This window comes from Danio rerio, chromosome 9 (assembly GCF_049306965.1).
Source record: "Danio rerio strain Tuebingen ecotype United States chromosome 9, GRCz12tu, whole genome shotgun sequence".
In the NCBI taxonomy this organism is placed as follows: Eukaryota; Metazoa; Chordata; class Actinopteri; order Cypriniformes; family Danionidae; genus Danio; species Danio rerio.
In genome coordinates this window covers 1,244,473-1,252,500 of record NC_133184.1, presented here as the reverse complement: position 1 = coordinate 1,252,500, position 8,028 = coordinate 1,244,473, and the positions used below count along the sequence as shown (strand labels likewise).

Below are 8,028 nucleotides of genomic sequence, written 5' to 3'. Positions count from 1 at the left end.
GGATGTTTTATTTTTTGCTATACTTGTGGGGACGTTTGGTGCTCATTGTGTTATGAATATACAAGCACACACACACGCACATGCACACAGAAACACACACATGTGCACATACACATGTACACACAAACAGGCATGTGCACACGCGCGCACACACACATACAAACACACACACGCGCGCGCACACACACATACAAACACATAGGCACACATACATACGCACACACGTGTACAAACACACACACACACACATGCACACACACACATATATACATCCACAAACACACGCACACACATGCACGCATTCACACACGCACACACACATAGGCACACATACATGTGCACACACAAACACATGCGCACACACGTACATATCCATACATACACACACACACACACACACACACACGCATGCACATACATGCATGCAAACACGTGTACATACATCTACACGAGTACACACACACACACACATGCACTCACACATGTGCACACACACACACACACATAAACAAACACCTGGGCACACATACATGTGCACACACACACATTCGCACACACATACATGCGCATACATACACACACACGCATGCACACATACACACGAACACACATACGTACACATACATGTGCATGCACAAATACACATGCACCCACACACACACACATACATGTGCGTGCACACAAATACACGCACATACACATGTACACGCACACACACAGGCTCACATACATGCGCAAACACGAACACACATGCGCACATACATGTGCACACACACATACGCACACGTGCACACATGCATGTGCACGCACATGTGCGCACATGAACACAAACACATGTGCACACACACACACGTATGCACACATACATGCGCACACACATGCACACACACTTATGCGAACGCACAAATACACACGTATGCAACCCACACCAGGCACACACGCACATACCCACCCACACACACATACGCGTGTACACACACAAGCACACACACTTTAATCCAGACCAAATGTGACTGCTCTCAGATCAGCATGTGTGCAACATGTGTCCCTCACCTCATGAAAACAGAGAGCGCAGAACATTTTACACACTGTAAGAGAGCGTGCGAAGAAAACACTCACCAGAGACACACAACCTGCCCCACACTGAGATCCACTAACCCTAAGGAGCAAAACACCGCCACAGATTTGCACAACATCACACACAATGTCTGCTTCACTCTTTTTGCAAAGCATTACACACGGTGATTTGTAAAACTCTACACACATTTCCACACCTCAGACACTGATAAGGATTGTAAGGTTACTTACTTGTCATTACAAAGCCCCGGATTGCCATCAGCCACGCTAATAAATGAATTGGATAAACACATCCACAAGGTGTGGAAGTGTAACCCCGCCGGTCCTACGCCCTCAAACCCGCTCCGAGCTGGTATCGAACCAGCAATCTTCCGCATGGGAGTTGGTTGCTCTACCAAGGAGGTTAAAGACCATGGCCTCTAGTGTCTGTCGCTAGAGCACCTTTAGAGGTCAGAGGAGTGAGGTTTACCTGCACAGCGAACACTAGCTGGCCTCCGTTACATGTGCATTTCATGCCACAACCAGTTTATCCAGCTAGCTCGTCGTGTACGTCGGCGGACTACAGACGCAGAGAGGAGTTAAAATTGGTTGGGTTTAGGGAAGGAAGAGGGTGGGTCAGTCGATTGGCTGGTCGCCCAGTCAATCATTCAGACGTTCAGTCGGTCGACAGCGGCCTCTGGTAGGTTTACGCAAGAACCGCGTGGGCGCGAACAGCACTCGCGAGCACTGGTATCTGGATGCAGCCTTTATGGTGCAAGCTGAGATTGCATCACTCAGCGATGCAATGTCAGACACAATGCACTCAAATGGAGCGAGTGACGTCACTGTGACGGGTGGGGTTAGGGGTGGGGCTAGGTGAGCCCATTAAAAAGCATTGGATGCAGCTCAGATTGCACTGTACCAGGGGCCTCATGTATCAACGCTGCGTACGCACAAAAACTTTGCGTACGCCAGGTTTCACGCTCAGAATCGCTCACGTTTGGATTTACTAACCATGAACTGAACGTGGGAATGTGCGCAGCTTCACAGCAGCTTTCTGGCTGGCGTACGCAAATTTTTTGTGTGTGTCTGTTTTATTTCCATTGGCGACTCCTAGAGGCAGTTGTGTTAAATTCCTCTCTACAAAGTGTCTGAGCCTTGCAATGGCAGCTGTATGAGACGGGTTCATCTAGCAGGTATATAAGGTTTCCATACCATACAGTTGAGCAGCTAAACATTAAAGCACAATTTGCAGCGGTCGCCTGTTTTCCCAATGTAATCTGAGCGATCTACTGCACGCACATTGCTATAAAGACACTATCTGAAGATGAATTTGCATGCGTGAATCAGAAACATTTCCATTCAATAAATGTGCAAATAAAATATGATGCTTATTGATATGAACTTATTGATGATTCCTACTTGTCTTTCTCGTAATAAATAGTGGGCAAAATCTGATATGTAGCGGGGGAAAAAACAAGAAAGAGTTCATCAGACGCTGGATTCAAGCCGAGTTCAAGCTCGAACGTGTCATTTTATGATCACATGCGTCTAACGAGGTGCGCCACTGACACTGTTAAGCGTCCTGCAACATTTTACAGATATAAACCACACTATTTCTTTTTTTAATGCACTCAGTGCGATGTTCAGACCCAACTGTGTTAACCGCATCAGCTAAACTCTCCCACTCTATTTTTTTTCTTTTGTTGTTAATTCCGGAGAACAAACTTGCAAATAACACCGCTTTTCTCCGGTCTACCTCCGAAAGCAGCACCTCCATTTCACATTCTGTTCAAAGTTTCTCTTCTTGCTTGATTTTGCCGTTGCTTTTTCGTTGGGTTTTGCCATTAGCATAGTCATTAGCATATTCATATGGGGGAGGAGGCAGGGAGGGGTTTTGTGCTCGTGCATGTTGCGCTCAGTTTCACGTTCATTCGGATGTACAAAAGAATATGCGTGAGATTCGGCGTACGCAGTGTTTCATACATCTGAATTTTTTTATGCGTACGCACATTTACAGCTTTGTGCGTACGCAATGTTTTAGTAAGATTTCCACGCAAGTCTTCGTACATGAGGCCCCAGATCTGCATCCAGACCCCTCACCTCGCGAGAGACATTTTAGATGCGAAAAAGTGCAAACAGCGGCCTCTCGCTGATTCGCGAAAACAAAAACTGCAGAAATACATACCTCCCAGGACTCGCAGTCTCCACAAATGTCCAGGGGACTATGCTTTCAGAGCCTGGAGTGGATGAATTGTTCACCACCAAACTAGCAACGTGAGCTAACAAAACCAACATGATTAGATTAGATTACACATTTCATGTGTACTTTAATGAATCTTCACTTCAGTGTTCACCTTCAGTGTCCTTTAATCACAGCAAGCCTGGCAGAAACGCAGACTAGCTGACAAACCGCTATAGCGGTCTCATTCTTAGCTGACTGCTCACTTCAAGAGGACACTTTCTGCCAGAACCGCGCTTTCTGTAACCTTGTGCAAAACACACACCGGCTGCAGCAGCGCCTGTGAACACCGCGCTATTTTTAGCATCACTGTGTGTGTGTGTGTGTGTGTGTGTGTGAGGGAACAACAGGACGCATTACTGTGAGATATACAGGTCTGCGTGTACTACATCCTCCTCTATATCTGTGTGCATGTACTGCACGGCCTTGATTTAACAATGCCATTGACCCAGCGTGACCCAGTTTTCCACAATAATCCATCATGATCTGATATGAACTCTCACACTGCCAAACATGCTTTACTAACTTAAACTTACTTACTTAACTTGATCTTACTTAATTCAATTCAGCTTTATTTGTGTAGCGCTTTTACAATGTCGATTGTGTCAAAGCAGCTTCACATAAATGGTCATAGTAACTGGGTCAGGGTAGTTCAGTTTTTAGTGTTTAAGTTCAGTTCAGTTTAGCTCAGTTCAGTGTGGTTTGAAGTCATTACTGAGAGTCCAAACACTGAAGAGCAAATTCATCGATGCGTAGCTCAACCGATCTCACTAAACTGATTCTTTTTAGTCTCTGTTGTAGTCCAAATGTCTAAAAATGTTTGAACGAAGAAGCATTTTCTAGATGAGTAAATGATATTGTCTAGTTTTAGGGAATAACGGGTCAATGTTGAGTGAGTATTTCATTAAAACAGGCAAAATATACTGCCAGTGGTCTAAGTGAGGTAACATGGTGGATCAGTGGTTATAACTGTGGCCTCACAGCAAGAAAGTCACTGGTTCGAGTCCCGGCTGGATTAGTTGGTGTTTCTGTGTGGAGTTTATTGTTATATTCACAGTGTTTTATGACAACAGAAATTATTTGTACCTAAGCCTTAAAATGCTAAAAATTAAAAATTTTATGGAATATTTAGAGATTTCTTGCATGATTACATAAATTAATCTGTATATTTAAATTAATAACCTGCATAATTACAGTAATTATCCTTATAATCACATTAACAATCTGTATATTTACATTAATAACCTGCATAATTACATCAATTATCCTTATAATCACATTAATAATCTGTATGTTTACATTAATAACCTGTATAATTACAGTAATTATCCTTATAATCACATTAACAATCTGTATATTTACATTAATAACCTGCATAATTACATCAATTATCCTTATAATCACATTAATAATCTGTATGTTTACATTAACAACCTGCATAATTACATCAATTATCCTTATAATCACATTAACAATCTGTATATTTACATTAATAACCTGCATAATTACAGTAATTTTCCTTATAATCACATTAATATTCTGTATATTTACATTAATAACCTGCATAATTACAGTAATGATCCTTATAATCACATTAACAATCTGTATGTTTACATTAACAACCTGCATAATTACAGTAATTTTCCTTATAATCACATTAATAATCTGTATGTTTACATTAACAACCTGCATAATTACAGTAAATATCCTTATAATCACATTAATAATCTGCATATTTACATTAATAACGTGCATAATTACAGTAATTATCCTTAATCACATTAACAATCTGTATATTTACATTAATAACCTGCATAATTACAGTAATTATCCTTATAATCACACTAATAATCTGTATATTTACATTAATAACCTGCATAATTACAGTAATTATCCTTAATCACATTAATTAATCTGTATATTTACATTTATAACCTGCATAATTACAGTAATTATCCTTATAATCACATTAATAATCTGCATATTTACATTAATAACCTGCATAATTACAGTAATTATCCTTAATCGCATTAATTAATCTGTATATTTACATATGCACAGGGCCGGTCCTAATGTTAACAGTCAATATCAGGGTTTTCATTACCCTGTGTAAATGCACTTTTTGAAGTATCGCATGAGAAACATAGGATCTTCAAATAAAAACACCATAACTCCCAAAAAATAGGTTATTGTGAATAATGCTTTATAATTGCAGAATAAAGCTTAATAAACTGGATCATTTCATCTGTGTGACTCTATTATGCTTGCCTTGTTTACTGTCGGTTGCTAGGTTACCAATACTACATTGAGCGGCTCTATAGACCTGTTCGACATATCCAGGAATACCTGGTTATACTTTTGGGCTTATTAAAAGCCTATGGGTGACGTCACAGATACTACGTCCATATCTTTCACAGTCTATGGTTTAACTCATACATTCCAAATCTTTAGTCAGTTTACATGGGAAATCCCCATTGGAAACACACGAGTCTACTATATACCATGGAGTTATTCTCACAAATTCCGAAGCGTTGGCCAGCGTAATTCTAGAGTCTCAGCGTGTGTCTCATTTCTAAAGCAGAGGAGCAGGGCGAGGCTGAGACGGCGGGATGTTTTCCAGGTGCAGAGCCAGAGCGTGATCCTCCAAAATACACTCTCTGGCCCTCGTGCTGCGGGACGCCTATATTTAGACTGTCGCACGATCACAATACTGGCCACATGTACACAACACAGCCACACATTCACACACACACACATAACGAGAGAGACATTGAGTCTGGGAGGTACACCGCATATCAATCCCAGCAGCCTGACAGACACTATCTGCAGTATTTTTAGCCTTTCGGGAATCATCATCTTAATCAAACACAAGTGCAAGGTGCAGAGCTGAGACACTAGATCTAAAGATGCAAAACTGGCATATTGCATAAAACATTTTAGTGTTTAGATTCAATGAGAAATAATAGAGAACAAAATCATCATGTATTGATAAACTGGAGCAAATATGAGTCAGAGAAGTGTAGTTTGATGCACTGTGATGTTTATTCTTCTCTAATAAATGAGCTGCGCCTTAGAAGATGAAGCTTAAGGTACGTGGTGATTGCGATGGCTTTTGGAGGCGTGAGACGGGAGCGCAGACTGATGCTCAAGACAGTTCTGGAGGGAATAATAATTGAAGAATAATAATACTGAAGCACTGTGATGATGGACTGACGAAGGGCTAAGGCCTTTTACAATCAGCAGAACAACATTATATGTATGTACACTAACCGGCCACTTTATTAGGTACACCTCTCCAACTACTCGTTAATGCAAATTTCTAATCAGCCAATCACATGGCAGCAGCTCAATGCATTTAGGCATGTAGACATGGTCAAGACGATCTGCTGCAGTTCAAAGCGAGCATCAGAATGCCGAAGAAAGAGGATTTAAGAGACTCTGAACGTGGCATGGTTGTTTGTGCCAAACGGGCTGCTCTGAGTATTTCAGAAACTGCTGATCTACGGGGATTTTCACGCACAACCATCTCTAGGGTTTACAGAGAATGCTCATACAAAGAGGAAATATCCAGTGAGCGGCAGTTCTGTGGGCGCAAATGCCTTGCTGATGCCAGAGGTCAGAGGAGAATGGCCAGACTGGTTCCAGCTGATAGAAAGGCAACAGTAACTCAAATAAGCACTCGTTACAACCGAGCTCTGCAGAAGAGCATCTCTGAACACACAACACGTCCAACCTTGAGGCGGATGGGCTACAGCAGCAGAAGAGCACACCGGGTGCCGCTCCTGAACAGGAAACTGAGGCTACAATTCACACAGACTCACCAAAACTGGACAATAGAAGATTGGAGAAACGTTGCTGCTCTGATGAGTCTCCATTTCTGCTGACACATTCGGATGGTCGGGTCAGAATTTGGCCTCAACAACATGAAAGCATGGATCATCCTGCCTTGTATCAGCGGTTCAGGCTGGTTGTGGTGGTGTAATGGTGTGGGGGAGATTTTCTTTGGGTCCATTAGTACCAATTGAGCATCAACGCCACAGCCTACCTGAGTATTGCTGCTGACCATGTCCATCCCTTTATGAGCACAGTGTCTCCATCTTCTGATGGCTACTTCCAGCAGGATAACGCAGCATGTCATAAAGCTCAACCATCTCAGACTGGTTTCTTGAACATGACGATGAGTTCACTGTACTCAAATGGCCTCCACAGTCAGCAGATCTCAATCCAATAGAGCAGCTTTGGGATGTGGTGGAACGGGAGATTGGCATCATGGATGTGCAGCCGACAAATCTGCAGCAACTGTGTGATGCTATCATGACAATATGGAGCAAAATCTCAGAGGAATTTATCCAGTAGCTTGTTAAATCTACACTACGAAGGATTAAGGCAGTTCTGAAGGCAAAAGGGGTCCATCCCGGAACTAGTAAGGTATATCTAATAAAGTGGTGCATGTGTGTGTGTGCCATGTTTGTGCATGTGCGCGTGTGTGTGTGTGTCAACCACACATAAACACATTCCACTCAGATGAATGTCTGGCTGTGCACTCTCTGACTGAAGGGTGTAGTTATGTTGTGTTTTGGTTACAGAACCTGCAATAATCATTCTGGCACTCAATACTACTCAGTATCAGGACAAAAACAAGGATGTGAGGTTATTTCCAGAGTAAAGCTGCAAAATCAAATCAATCACAGCACACCCTTGCTTCCAGTAACACAAAACAGAAGACCTGT

The 8,028-nt window shown here is 42.1% G+C and overlaps 1 protein-coding gene across 3 annotated transcripts in view; it reads right to left on the bottom strand.

The window, feature by feature from the left end:
* The window catches only part of adam23b (ADAM metallopeptidase domain 23b), a 57,965-nt gene that overhangs the window by 38,864 nt on the left and 11,073 nt on the right, over positions 1–8,028 (bottom strand). The window lies entirely within an intron of this gene.